This window comes from Astatotilapia calliptera, chromosome 14 (genome assembly GCF_964374335.1).
Source record: "Astatotilapia calliptera chromosome 14, fAstCal68.1, whole genome shotgun sequence".
Classification (NCBI taxonomy): Eukaryota; Metazoa; Chordata; class Actinopteri; order Cichliformes; family Cichlidae; genus Astatotilapia; species Astatotilapia calliptera.
This window is the reverse complement of record NC_137435.1, coordinates 9877947-9900456: the sequence shown is the minus strand read 5'-3', so window position 1 is coordinate 9900456 and position 22510 is coordinate 9877947. Positions and strand designations below refer to the sequence as shown.

General features: G+C 43.4%; 1 long non-coding RNA gene across 1 annotated transcript in view; it reads right to left on the bottom strand.

Annotated features, from left to right (window-relative positions):
• Positions 1-22510, bottom strand: part of LOC145420158 (uncharacterized) — a 219957-nt gene that overhangs the window by 172713 nt on the left and 24734 nt on the right. The window lies entirely within an intron of this gene.

Below are 22510 nucleotides of genomic sequence, written 5' to 3'. Positions count from 1 at the left end.
CCTCATAAATTGCAAATAAAAGTGCAATAAACTACAGAAAAATTGAAAATTGTTTATGGTTTTTTGCATATAGTTCTAGTTAGAGAAATTTAAGAGGTTTGTCCCTCAAAACTGTAAATACAAAAAAGTTGCACAAAATAGTTTCCAACCACAGGAAATTTATTTTGAGTGTCTTAATAGTTTTATTTTTGAGATACACCAATTTTTATATACTGCAGGAAAAACAAAAGTAAATATTATAATGCAAATTTGCAAAGAAAAACCAGCATGTGTATCAAAATAAACTATTTCCAGCAGTGCAATTTGAGTTCTAAGCATCCCAGAAACTATACAGAAAAGCATAAAGTTGAACATGACTTTTAAAAACACCGGTATAAGCTTATAAGGCCCTGAAGGTTAAAAAAAAAAAAAAAAAAAGCCTACATTGATGTCACTTCTGGTTTTGGGTAAGTAATGGTGGACATGCGATAGTTGTGATGATGCCTATTCCAACGTAGGAAGTGTTATGAACAGCTGATCGGATCGGCAAAGCGTGTTTCTGGAATATTATGTTTTTGTTGCTGCAAGTGTTTTTTGTGCAGTTGTTGCAACACTATATGTGTAAGAAACCGTGACCTAGGACTTTTGTTTTATTTTCACTTGCTAAATACGGGACAGATTTGACTGGGGAAAAGAAAGGGGAGAAAGAAAGAGGGAAAGAAAAACAGTGGGGAAGAGGGACGGGGATAAAGGGCAAAAAACAAAAACCAACAAAATAAGCAGACAAAAAATACACATATCAATCACCTGGATCACCTGTTGAGAAAGAAAAAAGAAAACAAGCATTTAACAAGGGATAAACAACATCACGATGATCTATGGGAATATAATAGTAAATACTAAGTGTTAAACATTATTGTGCAGCACGTAAGATCGACAGCGCACAGTGTGCTTTGAGGTAGGAGCCAAAAAGGGTGTAGTTTGTGTGTGTGAGCACCCGTGTGTACACCTGTGAGCATGAGCGCGCTTGTATTAAAAGGTTCCTTCATGTAATGATCTGCTAGAGGGTGTGGGGAGCCACAGCCCCGTCCTCCAGGGTATGAAGCAGGTATGGAGGAGATCAAAACTCCAGACATCCAGAGGCCCCCAGAACACAGGAGACCAAGGAAGACCAACAGAGGGGCAGCCGCGCCACCATCCCAGAAAGAGCTGAGGAGAGTCCCAGATGAGGGGTCACTCAGCAGTTGCCGAGCAGAAGCCAGGGGGGGTTGCAGGTTCTAACCAAACTTAGAATATAATTTTTACCAGATTCACACTGTCCAAAACATAAACCCTGGGTCAGAGATCAAGGATGGATGATAAAGTTTGTAATGGTAAATGTCCTGTATTTGTATAGCGCTTTTCTTAGTCCCTAAGGACCCCGAAGCGCTTTACAATACTTTCAGTCATTCACCCATTCACACACACATTCACACACTGGTGATGGCAAGCTACAATATAGCCACAGCCGCCCTGGGGCGCACTGACAGAGGCGTAATCCCTCCAAAACCGTAACAACTTAATTTGTTACAGCTAATAAATATAAGGAATTCTTCTTTCTACAAGAACAAAGTTTCTATAGAGATAATATCTTAGTGTCTGAAATGAATTTATTTAGCATTGTCTTACATTCTGATCAGTTACATATCCCTGATTTTCATATTCTCATGTGTAAATCATGAAGATCTAGATTAGATTAGATTAGATTAGATTAGATTAGATTAGATTAGATTAGATTAGATGAAACTTTATTAATCCCTCGGGTGGGTTCCTCCGGGAAATTCAGTTTCCAGTAGCAAAGCACCGAAAGAAGTTGCATGTTACAGATACATTAAGCGGAATGAGAGTAAGGATATAAGCATAAATACACCATATATACACATATACACATATATAGATACAGAATATACAATATGGATAAATAGGATTGCTCATTTGAGTGAGTATATTGCACAGTGATTATTGCACAGTCGAATATAAGAAAAAAAAGACAAAACAAAAAACAAATATTGCAAATATTGCACAGTGTATCTGGCAGAAGTCATTAATTAGTTTCCCACCTGTTTACTTGACTCCATCCTTACCAAACTATTCAAATGTGTCTTGTGTTTACAAGCTTTTGTACACTGAATCTGAATGTTATGTGTTTTTATGGTTGCAATTTATCTCAGAATTTATCTCAGAATCTAGTAGAGAGATCAATCAGAATAAAAATCAGAATCTCTGAATTTGAAAAGGGCCAAAGCTTTGATTCGAACCCGGGCGGCTTCTCTCAGCCAGCTTATCCCAGTGAGCTAAACCGGCGCCTTTGTATATGTGAAATTTTCTTTAAACGAACTATTAAAATACTACATAGAATGTAGTTAATCTTAATCAAGTACAAAACTATTTGTTATTTTGTCGTTGCTTCATCTGTGATGGATCTACTGTCAGTTTTAATAATTACCATTAGTTAAGTTAATATTTTCAAAGGTGCAATTTCCTTATGGTGATAGCTTCTGTTTTATAGCAACTCTAAAGAGCCAAAGTAAAAGTAAATTAAAGTATCCAGCCATCCTCATCTTACCTTTGGGTGGATGGGAGCATGGTTCTGCAATCTCTGGGGATATGTAAATAGAAAATTGTCTATGCCACAATGCAGTGTCACTGGATGACGGAAGTGCAGAGTGAGAATGTACGGTTCTTATGAGGCTTAAAATGTGAAAGCACAGGTGCTTTGTCATCAAAGCCAAACTGTCTGTTTAGCTGGGCTATTATTTTTTTATAATCACTGTCTACTGCTGCTAAAGATTTGAAATATCTTTAACCACCTTTTGCTTTGAGAGGTGTTTTTTATTTTTGTCTTTTTACTTTATCAATTCCAATTTGAAACTTATTGTAATTTAATTTTTTTAATATGTCTTTACAGAACGCGTCAACCAAACTAACACATTTTATTATAGGTGGGTTTGACACAGTCAAAAGGCCTGTAGCAGTTGGTGTGGTTATGCTGATAACTTATTTACTAGCTGTTACTGGCAGTTTGGTCAATATCATCTTCATTGTTTCTGACAAGCAGTTACATAAACCAATGTATCTTCTGATTTGCAATCTTGCCGTTGTTGACATACTGTATACCTCTAGTGCCACTCCAACAATGATCGCGGTTCTTCTTGCTGGTTTTAATACCATATCATATGTGGAGTGTTTAATTCAAATGTGTGTTTTCCAGCTGGGATCAACAATGGAGATGTTTTCTTTAACAATTATGGCATTTGATCGATTAATAGCTATAATTTATCCTCTTCGGTACCATAGTTATTTAACAAATACACGTATAATGGTACTTACATACATTCTGTGGATTGTTGCCTCTGGTTTTGTGGCTGCTTCACCTGCAATAGTTGTCCCTCTCCCTCACTGCACCTTGAGGCTTAGGTACACTTTCTGTGACGCTGCTGCTGTATTACGAACCACTTGTGTTGACCCAGAGAAATATTTCAATCAAGGTGCCAGTAGGTTATTTTTTCTGTTATTTTTCACATTCGTTTTCATTTGTCTTTCATACTGTGGGATCTTGTTTTTTGTGAAATTATCATCAAATAATGACAGAATGAAAATGGGAAGCACTCTTGTGAGTCACCTGATTTGTGTAATATGTTTATACTGTCCCATTTTTATCCTTGCTATTTTGACCAGGTTTGGTGTGGTATTAACTCTTGAAGAACGCCAAGGTTTATTAATTGGCACCATCCTCGGTCCATCTCTTGTAAATCCTTTTGTGTATTGTCTTAGGACAAAGGAAATTAAAAATAAGATTTTTAAGATACTTAGAAAGGCTAACACAGCTAGAGTCTTGTGAACTGTGAGTACACTTACTTTTAAAATGGGCAGAAATGTTGGAATATTCATATGCATTTTTTAAACTTTGTCCTGGTCAGATTTGTGAACTTTTGAGTCCTATTTATGTGAGAAGAATCAACCTGTAAATCATTACACTTACAGTCATATTTAAAAAGTAGATTGAAGATTATTTTCTTACACAACAAAATTTTGAAAGACAAAATGTTCCAATTCACTGTGGCACATTTGAGTTTTGGATTAAATGCACTGACAGCTCAAAGAGCTTACGATTCAAGTAGTGAACAGGCAATTTCTCTCATTTATTCTTTATCATGATTATTTGTTGTTGTTTGTGAGCGACACTGTTTGACACTAACAATTTATGAAGTAATTACTGTGTTGTTTTGAACCAAAATAATGTTTGTCATTAAATTCTGGAATGCCTGAGAAGAAAAGGTTAAATTGTTTTGTTTAGTTGTTTTAAATGTTTGTTTTGTTTTGTTTTTTATAAGTGGGTGAATGACAACATTCTTAAAACAGTAGGGAATTGACCAGATAACAGTGCGAGAATTATTATAGTGAGCACACATGGACTGAAGGGAATTTTTAAACAAAGTTAAAGATAAAATGTGAAGAGAAATGGGATCTTTTTATTGATTCAACTACTTTGACTGCTCAGATAAAAATGTTTCTTAAATAACAAACTCAGCTGGGGTAGGAACAGGTAACAAAATGAAAGTTGCCAAAAGGAGAAATATGAATTTTCATATGAAAATATGAAAAGAAATGTGTATAAAAAAAGTACAAACATTTTCATTTTCAAATATGGCAAGTTTTACTTATGGGCGGTCACCATTTAAGGTTGCACAGTTTTCATATAAACAACTGAACATTGTCTGGTGATACCTATTCTGTAATTTCAATAGCTTACAATAGATAGCTCATGCAGAATCAGGACATCTCAATCCGCTCTTCATCATTGCATAAGCCATTTATTTTTCTTATATTTCATGCATTCTAAAGTCTATACAACAAACACAAAAAAGAAGCTTTTATTTTCAATGACATCATTGCTATCAATAAATAGGACAATAAATAGGACTTTGTGCTTCTTACTTCTTACAGCTCACGCTGCCATTGCTCTTCCCGTTTGGAGCAGCAGTATCAGTCGGTGACCAAAATGGACTTTTTTCTTTCACCTCACCATAAACCAGAGACCGTTCGCCATAAATCTAACCCAAAGACTGTATTTTGTGATGACATTCTGGACTATCCCATTACCACTTGTTACCATGCTGCTTCTAAAAGGACTGCTTTGCCCTAGGAGGCTCAATTCAATTCAATTCAATTTTATTTATATAGCGCCAAATCACAACAAAAGTCGCCTCAAGGCGCTTCATAAATACAAAGAAAAACCCAACAATCATATGACCCCCTATGAGCAAGCACTTTGGCGACAGTGGGAAGGAAAAACTCCCTTTTAACAGGAAGAAACCTCCTGCAGAACCAGGCTCAGGGAGGGGCAGCCATCTGCTGCGACCGGTTGGGGTGAAAGAAGGAAGACAGGATAAAAGACATGCTGTGGAAGAGAGACAGAGGTTAATAACAGATATGATTCAATGCAGAGAGGTCTATTAATACAAAGTGAGTGAGAAAGGTGACTGGAAAGGAAAAACTCAATGCATCATGGGAATCCCCCAGCAGCCTACGTCTATTGCAGCATAACTAAGGGAGGATTCAGGGTCACCTGATCCAGCCCTAACTATATGCTTCAGCAAAAAGGAAAGTTTTAAGCCTAATCTTAAAAGTAGAGATAGTGTCTGTCTCCCGAATCCAAACTGGAAGCTGGTTCCACAGAAGAGGGGCCTGAAAACTGAAGGCTCTCCCTCCCATTCTACTTTTAAATACTCTAGGAACAACAAGTAAGCCTGCAGTGCGAGAGCGAAGTGCTCTAATAGGGTGACATGGTACTACAAGGTCATTAGGATAGGATGGGGCCTGATTATTTAAGACCTTGTATGTGAGGAGCAGGATTTTGAATTCAATTCTGGATTTAACAGGAAGCCAATGAAGGGAAGCCAAAACAGGAGAAATATGCTCTCTCTTTCTAGTCCCTGTCAGTACTCTTGCTGCAGCATTTTGGATTAACTGAAGGCTTTTCAGCGAGTTTTTTGGACATCCTGATAATAATGAATTACAGTAGTCCAGCCTGGAAGTAATAAATGCATGAACTAGTTTTTCAGCATCACTCTGAGACAGGATATTTCTAATTTTAGAGAGGTTGCGCAAATGGAAGAACGCAGACTTACATATTTGTTTAATATGTGCGTTGAAGGACATGTCCTGGTCAAAAATGACTCCAAGGTTCCTCACAGCGTTACTGGAGGCCAAGGTAATGCCATCCAGAGTAAGAATCTGGTTAGATACCATATTTCTAAGATTTTCAGGGCCGAGTACAATAACCTCAGTTTTATCTGAATTAAGAAGCAGAAAGTTAGCGGCCATCCAGGTCTTTATGTCTTTAAGACAGTCCTGCAGTTTAACTAATTGGTGTGTGTTATCTGGCTTCATGGACAGATAGAGCTGGGTGTTATCTGCATAGCAGTGAAATTTATGCTATGTCTTCTAATGATACTGCCTGAGAGAAGCATGGATAATGTAAACAGAATTGGTCCTAGCACTGAACCCTGTGGAACTCCATAACTGACGTCAGTGTGTGAAGAGGACTCTCCATTTACATGTACAAATTGGAGTCTATTAGATAGATATGATACAAACCACTGCAGCACAGTACCTGTAATACCTACAGCGTGCTCTAATCGCTCTAATAGGATATTATGGTCAACAGTATCGAACGCTGCACTGAGGTCTAGCAGGACAAGCACAGAGATGAGTCCACTGTCAGAGGCCATAAGAAGATCATTTGTAACCTTCACTAAAGCTGTTTCTGTTCTGTGATGAGCTCTGAAACCTGACTGAAACTCTTCAAATAAACCATTCCTCTGCAGATGATCTGTTAGCTGTTTGACAACTACTCTTTCAAGGATTTTTGATATGAAAGGAAGGTTGGAGATTGGCCTATAATTAGCTAAGACTGCTGGGTCTAGAGATGGCTTTTTGAGTAAAGGTTTAACTACAGCCAGCTTGAAGGCCTGTGGTACATAGCCGATTATTAGAGATAGGTTGATCATATTTAAGATCGAAGAATTAATTAATGGCAGGACTTCTTTGAGCAGTTTTGTAGGAATGGGGTCTAAAAGACACGTTGATGGTTTGGAGGAAGTAATTATTGAAGTTAACTCAGAATGATATATTGGAGAAAAAGAGTCTAACTTAACATCAATGGTACTAAGAGTAGCTGTAGATAATATTGCATCTGTGGGATGATTATTGGTAATTTTTTCTCTAATGATAAAAATTTTATTTGTGAAGAAGTTCATGAAATCATTACTAGTTAACGTTAAAGGGATGGTTGGCTCAAAAGAGCTCTGACTTTTTGTCAGCCTGGCTACAGTGCTGAAGAGAAACCTGGGGTTGTTCTTATTTTCTTCAATCAGTGATGAATAGTAAGATGTTCTGGCTTTGCGGAGGGCTTTCTTATAAAGCAGCAAACTATTTCTCCAGGCTAAATGATGATCCTCTAAATTTGTGACACGCTATTTCCTCTCCAGCTTATGAGTCATCTGCTTTAGGGTACGTGTTTGAGAATTATACCACAGAGTCGGGTACTTCTGATTTGAGACCTTAGTTTTCACTGGAGCTACAGTATCCAGAGTCGTACCGTACGTAGTGAGGAGGTAAAAATTATTAACAAGATAATCGACCTCTGTTGGAGTAGTATTCAGGTAGCTACTCTGCTCTATGTTGGTACAGGGCATTGAAGATGATAACAGTGGGTGGATTATATTCTTAAACTTAGTTACAGCACTTTCAGAAAGACATCTACTTTGATAAAGTCTACTCTCCACCGCTGTGTAATCAATTATTGTAAATGTAAATGTTATCAGGAAATGATCAGACAGGAGAGGGTTTTCAGGAAACACTGTTAAATGTTCAGTTTCTATGCCATATGTTAAAACAAGATCTAGAGTGTGATTAAAGTGGTGGGTGGGTTGTTTTATATTTTGAGAGAAGCCAATTGAGTCTAATAACAGATTAAATGCCATGTTGAGGCTGTCATTTTTAGCATCTACATGGATGTTAAAATCACCCACAATAACCCCTCCCCCACATTGGACAATCGGACCATCTCTCCCTGTTCCTCACACCTCGGTATTCACCACTCATCCAACGTGTGAGACCTGCTGTGAGGACAATTAAAGTGTGGCCAGAGGGGACAGACGCAGTGCTCCAGGACAGATTTAAAAACACAGACTGGAATATGTTCACCCACACAGACCTGGACCAGTACGCCTCATCTGTACTGGATTACATCTCCAAAACCACAGACAGTGTCACCACCCAGAAACGGATCACCATGTACCCCAACCAGAAGCCTTGGATGAACCGGGATGTTCGTCTCCTCCTGAAGGCCCGCAACACTGCCTTTAGGTCAGGAGATGCACACGCCTACAGTACAGCCAGGGCTAATCTAAAGAAGGGCATCAAAAAAGCCAAACACCATTACAAAAAGAAGGTAGAAGAACACTTCTCCAACTCCAACCCCCGACGCATGTGGCAAGGACTCCAGACCATCACAGACTACAGGACCACCAAACCCTCCCCCGCATCCTCTGATGTCTCCTTCCTCAACGAGCTCAACAACTTTTATGCTCGTTTTGAGCGAGGGAACCCCACAACCACAACCAAAGCAGACATGACGCCAGACCACCAACCTATGACTCTCTCCCCCACCGATGTAGGAGCGGTGCTGAGCAGGATCAATGTCCACAAGGCTGCAGGCCCTGATGGCATCCCCGGGCGTGTTCTCAGAGCGTGTTCTGGGGAGCTTGCAGGAGTGCTCACAGACATATTCAATCTGTCCTTGGCCCACGCTGTGGTACCGGCCTGCTTCAAATCCACCTCCATCGTCCCGATACCCAAAAACTCCAACCCATCTTGCCTCAATGATTACCGCCCAGTAGCACTCACCCCCATCATCACTAAGTGCTTAGAGCGACTGGTCCTAGCACACTTCAAATCCTGTCTCCCCCCCACCCTGGACCCCCACCAATTCGCATACCGCCGGAACAGGAGCACAGAGGATGCAGTCTCCATCGCAATGCACTCTGTCCTCTCACACCTGGACAACAACAACACCTACGCCAGAATGCTGTTTATAGACTTCAGTTCAGCATTCAATACAATCCACCCCTCACAACTCATCAGGAAACTGACAGACCTGGGTATCAGTTCCCTCATCTGCAAATGGTTACTGGACTTCCTGACCAACCGCCCCCAACATGTCCGGCTGGATAACCGCTGCTCATCTACCATCACAATGAACACCGGTGTACCACAAGGCTGTGTGATGAGCCCTTTCCTCTACTCCCTCTTCACCCACGACTGCAGACCTGCTGATGGTTCCAACACCATCATTAAGTTTGCAGATGACACCACGGTGATTGGCCTCATCAGTGACAACGATGAGGCCGCCTACAGGGAGGAGGTGGATCGTCTGGCTGAGTGGTGCGACAGAAACAACCTGCTGCTTAACACCGAGAAGACCAAGGAGCTCATCGTGGACTACAGGAGGAATGCTGACCCACATCCACCCATCCACATTAAGGGGACGGCTGTGGAGCGTGTGAGCAGCTTCAAGTTCCTGGGAGTCCACATCTCCGAGGATCTCACCTGGACGACCAACTGCTCCAAGCTGGTCAAGAAGGCTCACCAGCGCCTCTTCTTCTTGAGGACTCTGAGGAAGAACCACCTGTCCTCAGACATCCTGGTGAACTTCTATCGCTGCACCATCGAGAGCATCCTGACCAACTGTATAACAGTCTGGTACGGGAACTGCTCTGCCTCGGACCGGAAGGCGTTGCAGAGGGTCGTGAAAACTGCCCAGCGCATCGCCGGAGCACCACTTCCTGCCATAAAAGACATCTACAGGAAGCGGTGTCTGAAAAGGGCTGGGAAAATCATCAAAGACCGCAGTCACCCATCACATGGACTCTTCACCCTCCTGCCCTCTGGGAGGCGCCACAGGAGCCTCCGGACTAAGACCACCAGGTACCGGAACAGCTTCTTCCCCACAGCTGTCAGACTCCTGAACTCTGCCTCCTGACATCTGACCCACGTTAAACTCATGGACTGAACATACACACACCCACAATGGACAACTGTACCCTCAAACACAATAATAACATGGACTGAACCACCACTCACAACCACTAGCACTTTATATAGCCTCTGTAGAAACTATCTACACCCTCACTTATCTTAACTGCACTACTGTATAGCTCTGTGTAAATAATCATTCTGTACATTCGATAATCTTTAATCCTACAACCAGGGCTGGACTGGGACAAAAAATCGGCCCGGGCATTTTGACTAGAGACCGGCCCACCAAAAATGTGACGTCATTCAGGGGTAAAACCGCAAAGGATTCTGGGAACTTGTGGCAAGAGGTACTAGCGCATGCAGGCTTTCAATTGAGCTCAGTTACACAGCGATAAAAAGAAACACAAAAAATGGCAAGAAGCTGTTGTATTATTAACTGCAATAGCCGGTGTTGTGCCAAAAAGTCTGCCAAAAACTGATTGCTGGTATTTAAATTGCTATGAGTAACTTGTTGGGCTATAATATGTGAAACATATGTCAAATGCATCCCTCATGGATGACATGAAGTCATCTCTCCATCTCTCTCTGCTGCTCTTCTGTCTCCTCTGTCACAGACTTCTCCACTTTAGATGATAAATCAGCCTGGTGCAACATGTAAGGATTGGCACAATTTGTTAAGATTTTGAGGAGTTTGAGAAACTAACCTGAAGCATAAAATAAAATTTACTATCAGTAACTTCATAGCACCCACCCAGCAGTATATAAACTCCATCATGCTAGCTAGTACGCAGTACCAGTTATTCTAAGCGCCTGTAAAAAGTCAGCACAACGAAAACAAACTACAACTAAACTTGGTTTATATCTGACACAGACAGCAGGTCATAACTTCTTGCCTGAAGTTCAGTTCCTCTGCCACTATGACCGGCGGCCGCCTCGGTCTCTCCTCCTCTTGCCTCCCCTTTCCCTTATCCACCTGCTGGCCTCCACCACTTGCTGATGTTGCTAAATCTGTGGAAGCTATGCCATAGCTACCGCCAAACAATTCAGTTATTTTTACACATTTGGCAGCGTCTGCCTGAAGGGCTCGTTTCTTTTTGGTCCTAATTTTTTCTGCACCTTCTTTCCTTTTTTTGTTCTCCATTTTCTTTAGTTCGTCTATAAGGTTGCTAAACAAGGGGGAGGGTGCATCCGACCTCCTCGGCTGTAATTGGTCCAGCCCAGAGTCAATCATGACCAACTGGCCAATCCAACACCTTTCATTATTTATACCCTTCCAAAAAAAAAAAAAAAATCGATCGGCCCATAAAAACAAAAAATCGCCAGCGGCCCACCGGGCAAATGCCCGGTATGCCCGATGGCCAGTCCAGCTATGCCTACAACTGTTTACAACTTGCATAGTTCCCATTTCTGTATAGCTGTATATCCCAGATTCTGTAAAGTTATTTATTTCATATTCTGTATAGTTTTTCATATTTATATCCTGTTCATATCCTGTACATAGCTTGTACTCACTACAGCCTGTACATACTTATAGTTATAGAATATTCACAACATACTTCATACCGTGTACATTATAACATACCATAATAGACCCATTTCTGTAATATACTCACATATCTATATTATTGCTAATATATATTGTAATATATCTATATCACTAAAGCACTTCTGGATGGATGCAAACTGCATTTCGTTGCCCTGTACCTGTGCATGTGCAATGACAATAAAGTTGAATTCTAATTCTATTCTATTCTAATTATTTTACCTGAGCTCAGAACTAAATTAGATATAAAGTCTGAGAAATCAGACAGAAACTCTGTGTAAGGCCCAGGTGGACGATAGATGATAACAAGCAAGACTGGTTTCTGAGTTTTACAGCTGGGGTGAACAAGGCTAAGCATCGGGCTTTCAAATGAATTAAAAGTCTGTCTTGGTTTTTCGTTGATTAATAGGCTGGTGTGAAAAATTGCTGCCACACCGCCCCCTCGGCCTGTGCTTCGAGATTTCTGGTAGTTAGAATGACTCGGGGGTGATGATTCATTTAAACTAACATAATCATCCTGCTGCAACCAGGTTTCTGTAAGGCAGAGTAAATCGATTTGTGGATCAATTATTAAGTCATGTACTAACAGAGACTTGGAGGAGAGAGACCTAATATTTAATAATCCACATTTCACTGTTTTACTCTTTGGTTCAGATGTGGATACTGTATTTTTCTTTCTTTGTAATTGTTTATGTTTAAGTTTTTTGTTGCTGGTTTTTAGTTTATTTTTTGTCTTTTTGGGAGCTGACACAGTCTCTATGGAGATGGGTTTTTTGGGGGGTAGCAGGAGGAGAGAAGCTGCAGAGAGGCGTGTAAGACTGCAACTCTGCTTCCTGGTCCAAACTCTGGATAGTCATATTTTGGGGGGTTTAATAAATTTGTCCATATTTCTAGAAATGAGAGCTGCTCCATCCAAAGTGGGATGGATGCCGTCTCTCCTAACAAGACCAGGTTTCCTCCAGAAGGTTTGCCAATTATCTATGAAGCCCACATCATTTTTTGGACACCACTCAGACAGCCAGCAATTTAAGGAGAACATGCGGCTAAGCATGTCACTCCTGGTTTGATTGGGGAGGGGACCAGAGAAAACTACAGAGTCCGACATTGTTTTGGCAATGTTGCACACCGATTCAATATTGATTTTAGTGACCTCCGATTGGCATAACCGGGTGTCATTACTGCCGATGTGAGTTATGATTTTACTGAATTTACGTTTACCCTTAGCCAGCAGAGTGTTGAGTAATTGCATATGAGAGCATGAGGGTGGGAATGGATGTTTGTATCTGTGTGTGCCTGTATGTCTGTGTTCATATGTCAGGTCGGGTATCAGACGCCACCTCTCTGGGGACATCTCAGGCCCTCCAAGGTATGGAGGCCTATCTCCACCCACCACTTCCCCTGCATGTGGCAGACGCCCTCAGACATCGGTGCGTTGGTGGTTCTTTGTGTCCGGGGATGGGCGTCCAGGTATACACCGGCTCACTCCTTGGTGACTGCTTATCGGGGCCTGGAGCCTGGGGCTCGCTTGGGCCACTTCGGGGGTGGGGTGCCCTCGGCCTCTCAGCCTGGGGCTCGGTCACTGTGGCGCAGCTGGCTGCCGGCGGAGCTCCCGCGCAAGTCACTGCAACGCCCCATGGCTTATGCTCCGCGGCTGCTGAGTGACCCTCATCTGGGACTCTCCTCAGCTCTTTCTGGGATAGTGGCGCGGCTGCCCTTCTGTTGGTCTTCCTTGGTGTCTTGTGTTCTGAGGGCCTCTGGATGTCTGGAGTTTTGATCTCCTCCATACCTGCTTCATGCCCTGGAGGACGGGGCTGTGGCTCCCCACACCCTCTAACAGATCATTACATGAAGGAACCTTTTAAAAACAAGCACGTTCATGCTCACAGGTGTACACACGGGTACTCACACACACAAACTACACCCTTTTTGGCTCCTACCTTAAAGCACACTGTGTCACGATCCTGGGTCTTTGACCCAGCGTTTTAAGTTTTAGGTAATGTTTGATGTTTATGGTTTATTTTCAAGTTCATTAGATTACCTAAGCTCATTTGTCAATTTCGATTCCTCTTGTATTTTCTTCCCCTGTATTTACGTTTCCCTCACCCTTTGTCTGTGAGGCTGTTTTGACTGCATGTCTTATGTTATCAAGTTTTTATTGTCATGTCTCCTTCACATGTTTCCTGTGTTATTTTGGAAGAGTCTGGTGTTCTTTGTTCATTGTAGTTAGTGTTACTCTCCCCTGTATTGTCATTATGTTTCATTCTAGTCAGCTGTGTTCTCATGTGTCTCCACTTCCCCTGATCACCTCATGTGTGTATTAAGTCCTCAGTCTTCTTTTGTTCATCGTCAGGTCGTCTGTTTTTCTCGCCATAGTCAGAGTCACAGCCATTGCCATAGTTAGCTTTCATAGTTTGTTCCCAGTTTAGGTTTCTGTTTAGTTATTGCTCTTCTGCTGCCCTCATTCTCGTTTGGTTCTTTGGTGATCATCAGCTACAATAAAAGGCTCGCTTTTGTTTAAGTTCACTCCCATATCCTCACTTGTGTTCGCACCTAGGTCAACCACACACATCTCCGCAAGGTTTGTCTCCACAAACCGTGACAGTACGACCTGACCATGCCGGACCCAGCGACACAAGAGAGGGAGATCATCCAGACGGTGGAGTCGCTATGTAGTAAATGGTTGCAGTGTTCAGGAGGGGAGGAATGAGAAGAGTTAGCTTGCCAAGTAGGGGTATGCGCATCTGTATTTCCCTGGTTATGGGGGGCACTACATCCACTGATCATTGACTTTCTCGTCAACTCCGTCCGCCGCAGCAGCTGCCCACTGTGCGTACTGCGCCGCCTGAGCCCTGCTGTTGTGCTGTTTCCCCGCTGCTTCGTGAGCCAGAAGCACTCAGGGTCGGAACGGTGAGGTTCACCACCGACACACCATCCGCTCGTGCTTCCGCGTCTTCACCACAGTCTAGCCGCAGGGTGCAGCGCACGGAGACGACGGAAGCCATAGACTTTGGTGAGGAAGAGCAGCAGCAGGTGTTACGGGCTTATCGGGAGGAAGAGCTCCATTGGAAGCCCTGGCTCCTTCCCGACAGGGAGCGCTCACCTGTTGCTTCGCCTTGGACCGGCTGCTCGCCCTCACCTCCCCGCTCAGACTTCACTTCCCCTGCCTCATCTTTAGCGAGGATGTGGGCAGAAGATGAGATTGCCACCACGTCACCCTCTGCTTTGGTGGCATCAGCGTCCATCGCACCTGCTACCAGAATGAAGCGGCGCCACGCGAACTCCGGTGAGTGACTGTGTTTTTGTGCCTCACGATCTTTCTGTGGAGAAGAGTGAGATGAGCATTGATTTGCCGGGGCCGGAAACTATAGTGGAATTGTGCTCTGAAGCTGACAGAACTGTGTTTAGTTGTTCAGAGGGATCTACTATGGGTGTCAAGGATCCCGACCTCTATGAGCGGCAGGAAACAGCTTGTGCCCAGCTAGAGGAGGAGCTCCGGGGAGAGCCGTGGCTCAACCCCGATTATCAGCACCTTTTCCAGGGAACTCGTCTGGCTCTCAGGGGCCCCCTGAGTCGCCAGAGACTCACACCACCAGCGCCTAGCTCTCCAGCCTCAGGAACGCCATCCAGCACGCAGGAGGCTCCACAGTTGGGCTCACGGGTTCCTACTGGAAGGAAACGACGTCCGCATTGTCGTCACCCCTTGCAACAGCCGGAGGTGAGTGACGGTGTTTCTTCATCCTAAACTTCCACCGAGGAGAGGAAGAATGGTACTGTGTTACCAGCGTTTGAAAAGCACAGAGAGACTCATAGTTTGGAAGTGACCGATGTTAGCAATGAATCCAACTATCTGTGTGCCGCGGTTTGCATGAATAAAGACACTGTTTCTGAGCTAGCCGGACACAATGTGGGTTTTGTAAAGCACAGCCATGGTTACAAAATTCAGTTGCAGAGGCTACCATAGACAAGTGTAGCGGTCCTGCAGGCATCTTAGATTCCACAGTTAAATTTAATGAGTCGTCCATGATCCATGGTGTTCATAATGTGGGTAATGATGGGGATTCTCACTCTCTGGAAAGGCTTATGTCTATGCACGTCACTCATAATAAAGGTGCCTCTGTACCTGAGTTGTTCAGTCCCCAAGTCATGCCCCCTGTTAATGAACTAGCCATGGTGAGTGTTTCCGAGCCTGTTGTCAAGAACTGTGGCATCCTTCCTCCTGTTCCTTCTGGAATCTCGGTGAGTGTCTGTGGTTCCAGAGTAGCAATTCATGATCTAAAAAGTGAAGAGACTGTGTTTGAGTTTACTGGGGACCATGTTTTGCCAGCAGTACCTGTGCTCAGTGAGTTAAAAGTTAAATGAGCAAATCATGAACCCATCCTGAATATTGACAATGAGAAAATGAATGTGGCTTATAGCAATTTGGATTTTGAAACCCCAATGACTGGTTTCTGTTTCTCTCAAGATGTTGAGCATCATGGTTTTGAACTATTTAGCCCTAGCACAGCCACTGCTCTCAATCTCAATTCCGAGTCTCCCAGCAAGGAGACTAACACCTGTTTCAGACCCATTAACAATGCACTCAAAGACTATGATCTTGAGAATAAAGTTCGGGGGGACAAGCCTGCCGCCCTAGAGGCTGGTACTGGGTGTGACTTTATAAATAATCCTTCTTTGGGCAAAGATGTGAGTGTTGTTTTTGTAGCTGGACTGTCTTCCTCAGAGGCTGAAGCACGGACAGAGTCATGTGAGTCAGAAGGAACTGTGCTCTGCCCCTTAGAAAGAGTGAATGAAGACTGCATGACTTGTGTTAAAGACTTAATAAACTCAAGGACTGTTTCATGCATTGCTGCCATGCTAACCCAAGAAACTAATGTTCCAGATTCATCTCCTACTCCCAGGGTGGCTGAGGCGCCGCGCAACCTTACCCACGTGCCTGAATTCCGGGTGGAGGCAGCGGTCACCCAGCCAGCACCTGTTCTAGTTCCAGCTACTAGGGTCAGGGCAGCTGTGGGTCCAGCCATCTCTTGCACCCTTTTCTACATCTCGGGTGGGAGTGGCTGGCATCTGGTCTGACCCTGCATCCACTGCGGTTCCCAGGGTGAGGTCAGCCAGGGCGAAGCTAAGCTCCACACCCATACTAAGAACCCATGGGGGAGCGCTTGCTGCCTTGCAGGCGCCTGCACCTTCTCATGTTTCTGCTGGAGGGCCCGAGGAGCCCGTCCAGCCTCCTGCCACGTTAGCTGGAGGGCCTGAGGAGCCCGTCCAGCCCCATGCCAAGTCAGCTGGAGGGCCCGAGGAGCCCGTTCAGCCCCTCGCCTCGCCTGCTGGAGGGCCCGAGGAGCCCGTCCAGCCCCTCGCCTCGCCTGCTGGAGGGCCCGAGGAGCCCATCCAGTCCCACGCATTGTCTGCTGGAGAGCCTGAGGAGCCCATCCAGTCCCACGCATTGTCTGCTGGAGGGCCCGAGCAGCCCGTATGGCCTCCTGCCTCGTCGGCGCCCGCCAAGCCACGTCCAGGCCCGGGGCCCGCCAAGCCACGCTCATGACTGTCCCGTCACCGGCCACTTTCCAGGCCATCAGCTGGGCATCATTGCCATCCTGGACGGCCTCCTGAACTGCACCGCCGGCCTCCTAATAGGAGATGGCGCGGCCTGTTGAGTTGCCTACCTCGTGGCCGGCCCCCTGAACCATTGACCTATGGACTGTTGTGCCCTCGACCTCCAGGGCGACCCCCTGATCCGCCTGACTTTGGACTCTTGTGCCATCGGCCTCCAGGTCGGCCACCTGAACTACTTCGCCATGAACTCCTTTTCTGCCCAGATCATGGTCGCCCTCCTGAAACAGGGTCTCGGACTCTTATGCAATTGTGTTTGGACTGAGTGCTTCGGATTCTTTGTTTTTTGTGGTTTTGTTTCAGTTCACTTTAGGGGGTTGACCAGGAAACCAGAGGTGGAGATAAACCGGAATCAGAATCAGAGATTCTGATTTATCTCAGAATTTATCTCAGAATCTAGAGAGATCAATCAGAATAAAAATCAGAATCTCTGATTTTGAAAAAGGCCAAAGCTTGGATTCGAACCCGGGCGGCTGCTCTCAGCCAGCTTATCCCAGTGAGCTAAACCGGCGCCTTTGTATATGTGAAATTTTCTTTAAACGAACTATTAAAATACTACATAGAATGTAGTTAATCTTAATCAAGTACAAAACTATTTGTTATTTTGTCGTTGCTTCATCCGTGATGGATCTACTGTCAGTGTTAAAAATAACTGCCATTAGTTAAGTTAATATTTTCAAAGGTGCAATTTTCTTGTGGTGATAGCTTCTGTGTTATAGCAACTCTAAGGAGCTAAAGTAAAAGTAAATTAAAGTATCCAGCCATCATCATCCTACCTTTGGGTGGATGGGAGTGTAAGGTAGTGACTGGAATAAGTCACAAGGTGTCGCTGTTGAGCTGCATATATGTTGTAAATTTTAGCAATTTTGACCATTTTTCCTCTGCAGGACACCGTAGTTCAGATTTCTCGTTCGTGCGGGCGCCATCTTGGTTCAGTGTTTACTGTGATTTGCAAAGGTAAGCACTGTCAGTGGCGAACTGCATTGGTTTTGTTTAAAAATAAGTGTTCCACTGTGTAAAATAGCGGTTTGTTATTTAAGCCGAGCATATATTTTGTTTATTGAGAGGTTCATGTATTGTCTGATAAGAGTACGAGCAGTTTGTGTGCATGTTTTATTTGGTAATATCTGCCGCAATTTCGGGCTACATTCCCGCTAGTTAGCAGAGCACCCATTCGGGCAAAGTAATGCAAGATGAAGCATTAGCTTTTCAGCTGCAGTTTGCTGGTAATCCTGCTATGTTAGTTTTGTGTCATACTCATTCCTAAGACCGTGGAATTTTGTAAAAACATGATTATTTTTGCTTAATGTGTTTTTTATATATTTGTTGTTGTATTTTACTATGTTGATAATCACGCAGTGTTTACTGTGATTTGCAAAGGGCCAGCAGCAGAGTTGGAGTGGTGTTTGCCCCAGCATCTGAATAAACAGCGCGGTCCGAGCCACAAATTGAACGCCTGTGTCCGACTGGTCTCTCTGCTGTGCACCCCAATCCAACACAAAATTACACAACGCAGAGTCCGGGGTGTAGGGAGGCCCCTGCACTGGTTGGGTTACAGGAGCATGGTTCTGCAATCTCTGCGGATATGTAAATAGAAAATTGTCTATGCCACAATGCAGTGTCACTGGATGACGGAAGTGCAGAGTGGGAATGTACGGTTCTTGTGAGGCTTAAAATGCGAAAGCACAGGTGCTTTGTGTTCAAAGCCAAACTGTCTGTTTAGCTGGGCTATTATTTTTTTGATCTTAATCACTGTCTACTGCTGCTATAGATTTGAAATATCTTTAACCACCTTTTGCTTTGAGAGGTGTCTTTTATTTTTGACTTTTTACTTTATCAACTCCAATTTGAAACTTATTGTAATTTAATTTTTTTAATATGTCTTTACAGAATGCTTCAACCAAACTAACACATTTTATTATAGGTGGGTTTGACACAGTCAAAAGGCCTGTAGCAGTTGGTGTGGTTATGCTGATAATTTATTTACTAGCTGTTGCTGGCAGTTTGGTCAATATCATCGTCATTGTTTCTGACAAGCAGTTACATAAACCAATGTATCTTCTGATTTGCAATCTTGCTGTTGTTGACATACTGTATACCTCTAGTTCCACTCCAACAATGATCGGGGTTCTACTTGCTGGTGTTAATACCATATCATATGTGGAGTGTTTAATTCAAATGTGTGTTTTCCACCTGCTAGCAACAATGGAGTTGTTTTCTTTAACAATTATGGCATTTGATCGATTAATAGCTATAATTTATCCTCTTCGGTACCATAGTTATTTAACAAATACACGTATAATGGTACTTACATACATTCTATGGATTGTTGCCTCTAGTTTTTGGGCTTCTTTACCAGCAACAGTTGTCCCTCTCCCTCACTGCAGTCTAAGGCTTAGGTACGCTTTCTGTGACGCTGGTGCTGTATTACGAACCCTTTGTGTTGACCCAGAGAAATATTTCAATCAAGGTGCCAGTAGGTTATTTTTTCTGTTATTTTTCACATTCGTTTTCATTTGTCTTTCATACTGTGGGATCTTGTTTTTTGTGAAATTATCATCAAATAATGACAGAATGAAAATGGGAAGCACTCTTGTGAGTCACCTGATTTGTGTAATATGTTTATACTGTCCCATTTTTATCTTTGCTTTTTTGACCAGGATTGGTGTGGTATTAACTCTTGAAGAACGCCAAGGTTTATCAATTGGCACCATCCTCGGTCCATCTCTTGTAAATCCTTTTGTGTATTGTCTTAGGACAAAGGAAATTAAAAATAAGATTTTTTTTAAGATACTTAGAAAGGCTAACACAGCTAGAGTCTTGTGAACTGTGAGTACACTTACTTTTAAAATGGGCAGAAATGTTGGAATATTCATATATGCATATATGCATCAGATTTGTGAACTTTTGAGTCCTATTTATGTGAGAAGAATCAACCTGTAAATCATTACACTTACAGTCGTATTTAAAAAGTAGATTGAAGATGATTTTCTTACACAACAAAATTTTGAAAGACAAAATGTTCCAATTCACTGTGGCACATTTGAGTTTTGGATTAAATGCACTGACAGCTCAAAGAGCTTACGATTCAAGTAGTGAACAGGCAACTTCTCTCACTGATTCTTTATCATGATTATTTGTTGTTGTTTGTGAGCGACACTGTTTGACACTAACAATTTATGAAGCAATTACTGTGTTATTTTTGAACCAAAATAATGTTTGTCATTAAATTCTGGAATGCCTGAGAAGAAAAGGTTAAATTGTTTTGTTTAGTTTTTTTAAATGTTTGTTTTGTTTTGGTTTTTGTAAGTTGGTGAATGACAACATTCTTAAAACAGTAGGGAATTGACCAGATAACAGTGCGAGAATTATTATAGTGAGCACACATGGACTGAAGTGAATTTTTAAACAAAGATAAAGATAAAATGTGAAGAAAAATGGGATCTTTTTATTGATTCAACTACTTTGACTGCTCAGATAAAAATGTTTCTTAAATAACAAGCTCAGCTGGGGTAGGAACAGATAGCAAAATGAAAGTTGCCAAAAGGAGAAACATGAATTTTCTTTAAAAAAGAAATTTGTATAAAAAAAGTACAAACATTTTCATCTTCAAATATGGCAAGTTTTACTTATGGGCGGTCACCATTTAAGGTTGCACAGTTTGCATATAAACAACTGAACATTGTCTGGTGATACCTGTTCTGTAATTTCAATAGCTTACAATAGATAGCTCATGCAGAATCAGGACATCTCAATCCGCTCTTCATCATTGCATAAGCCATTAATTTTTCTTATATTTCATGCTTTCTAAAGTCTATACAACAAACACAAAAAAGAAGCTTTTATTTTCAATGACATCATTGCTATCAATAGATAGGACAATAAATAGGACTTTGTGCTTCTTACTTCTTACAGCTCACGCTGCCATTGCTCTTCCTGTTTGGAGCAGCAGTATCAGTCTGTGACCAAAATGGACTTTTTTTCTTTCACCTCACCATAAACCAGAGACCGTTCACCATAAATCTAACCCAAAGACTGTATTTTGTGATGACATTCTGGACTATCCCATTGCCACTTGTTATCATGCTGCTTCTAAAAGGACTGCTTTGCCCTCAGAGGCTCCCATTAAAGACTTTAATGCTGCTCAGGCTGGTAACTTTTCCCAGATCACTATTTCTTCACCTACCTGTCAGCCTGTTCCGGTTTCTTCCGCCCGGGCCACTGTTAAAAATATTCCTGCACCTAAACCTTTCAGTATCATTCCCCCAGTCATCATCTCTACCCCTATCAGTCAGCTCACATCCACACCTGTGCCAGCTCCCAGGACGAGGGCAGCTGTGACCCAGTCCACCTCCACACCCATTCCCGTTCGCCAGGTGGGGGTGACTGGTGTCCAGCCACCTCCCGTGCCTTTCCCAGCGCCAAGGCTGAGGGCAACCAGAACCCAGGCTGACCTCACTAGAGGCTCGGAAGAGCTAGCCTCTCCACCTGTCAGTCAACCACTTCATCCACCTCTTGATCCAGCCTTTCACACCCTCGCACTATCCCTGGTTAGGCTAGCTGACCTGTCCCCTGCTCAGGCACCAGCTTTACGAGCCCAGGCTGTAGCTTTATCTCCTTCAATAGTTCAGTCTGTAGCTCAGCCATTAGCCACACCAACCTCAGCTCTGTTGTTAGTCTCGCCAACCTTTGTTCATCCCTTAGCTTCCTCAGTCCAGTCAGTTCACTCACCTGCTGTTCAGCCTCCAGCCCAGTCAGTCCAGTCCCCTGTAGTTCAGTCTCCTCCTGTCCTCCAATCCCCTGTAAATCAGTCTCCTCCTGTCCTCCAGTCCCCTGTAGCCCAGTGTCCTGTTCCTCAGTCCCCTGTAGCTCAGTCTCCTGTCCTTCAGTCCCCTGTAGCTCAGTCTCCTGTCCTCCAGTTCCCTGTAGCTCAGTCTCCTGTCCTCCAGGCCCCTGTAGCTCAGTCTCCTGTCCTCCAGTCTCGTCCTCTCCAGTCTCGTCCTGTCCAGTCTTCTCCTGTCCAGCCCGTCCAGTCGCCTCCTGTCCCCCAGTCGCCCGTCCTCCAGCCTGTCCAGTGTGTTGTCCAGTATTCTGTAGTCCAGTCAGTTCAGTCTGTCATCCAGTATCCTGTAGTTCAGTCGCCCGTTGCCCAATCTCCTATTCAGTCTCTGGCCCAGTCACTCATTCACCATCCTGTTCAGTTCCCGGACCTGCAGCCACAGCATCCAGAGCCAGCTGTGAGCTCTCCCGCTCCTCAGCCAGGGGTTTCCGCACCCGCTGGCGGACAGTTTTCAC